The sequence below is a fragment of the Priapulus caudatus genome, unplaced genomic scaffold, assembly GCF_000485595.1.
Source record: "Priapulus caudatus unplaced genomic scaffold, Priapulus_caudatus-5.0.1 Scaffold1178, whole genome shotgun sequence".
Classification (NCBI taxonomy): domain Eukaryota; kingdom Metazoa; phylum Priapulida; class Priapulimorpha; order Priapulimorphida; family Priapulidae; genus Priapulus; species Priapulus caudatus.
Window position 1 is genome coordinate 84,616 of NW_014578239.1, and position 1,288 is coordinate 85,903.

Sequence of the window (1,288 nt, forward strand, 5' to 3'; positions counted from 1 at the left end):
CTCTCTCTCTCTCTCTCTCGCTCTACCCCTCTCTCTTTCTCTCCCTCTCACGTCTTGCCTATCTATCTACACCTCTCTCGTTCTCTCGTTCGCTCGTTCGCTCTCACTTTCCCCCACTCTCGCTCTCTCTCACCCTCTCTGTCTCCATATTTCTGTCGCGCGCTCTCTCTCTCTCTCTCTCGCTCTACCCCTCTCTCTTTCTCTCCCTCTCACGTCATGCCTATCTACACCTCTCTCGTTCTCTCGTTCGCTCGTTCGCTCTCACTTTCCCCCACTCTCGCTCTCTCTCACCCTCTCTGTCTCCATATTTCTGTCGCGCGCTCTCTCTCTCTCTCTCTCTCTCTCTGCGTATATATCTATCTATCTCTCCCCCTCCCTCGCCTTCCCCCTCTCTCGCCTTCTCCCTCCCTCGCCTTCCCCCTCTCTCGCATTCCCCCTCTCTTTCTCTGTCGCTCGCTCGCTCTCGCACTCTCTCTCTCTCTCCCTGTCTCTCTCTCTCTCTCTCTCTCTCTCTCTCTCTCTCTCTCTCTCTCTCTCTCTCTCTCTCTCTCTCTCTGCATGTCTATCTATCTCTCTCCCTCTCTCGCTCGTTTGTTCGTTCTCGCTTTCCCACCTCTCTGTCGCTCGCTCGCCCTCGCACTCTCTGTCTCTCGCTATCTCCCTCTTTCTCTCTCCCCTCTGTCATATTCTCTAATATGATCACCTTATACAAGTAGCCTGTCAATATACTCTACAAGGCACAGCCGTGTTACGAACAAAATGGTTCTGAAATTTCGTTTGTATAAATCCATTCTGCGAATATCCTAGTCCAAATTAATTATATAGCTTCCTTTCCTTCTCACTACAAATCCCATAATAACCCATATAACCTCTCCCAATAGTCAGCGTACGTTAAATATATACCATATATACACTATGCCACACAATCTAGTACCTGCAACATAGCGCATAGCATATTGTATAACATTCACAACATATGTGTGCTATAGTGTAATAAATACTACCTACGTTTAACAAACTTTTTGGTATGCTCAAATGGCGAGCGGTGCACGAAAACATGTTGATTCTCCGTGTCCTTCAGCGAGTGGCACTAGAAATTTGACGTGCACGAATTTAATATCTGGTTTATATGAACTTAGAAAACGAAAAGTGGAGAACTAATCAGGGGTGATTGACTCGCATATAGACTATCTGGCAATGTTGTCCAGGCTGACAGGTTAAATAGATCACAAATACTGTTTTGTATAATGCACAATAATTATATATATTCTAAATGTTGTATATATAT

At 45.8% G+C, this 1,288-nt stretch overlaps 1 long non-coding RNA gene across 1 annotated transcript in view; it reads right to left on the reverse strand.

Moving 5' to 3' along the window:
• Nucleotides 1-1,067, reverse strand: part of LOC106815699 — a 9,211-nt gene extending 8,144 nt beyond the window's left edge. Inside the window, exon 1 of the long non-coding RNA XR_001394774.1 lies at nt 1,016-1,067. This is a non-coding gene — a long non-coding RNA (uncharacterized LOC106815699). The remainder of the gene's footprint in view (nt 1-1,015) is intronic.
• Between the last annotated feature and the right edge of the window lie 221 nt (nt 1,068-1,288).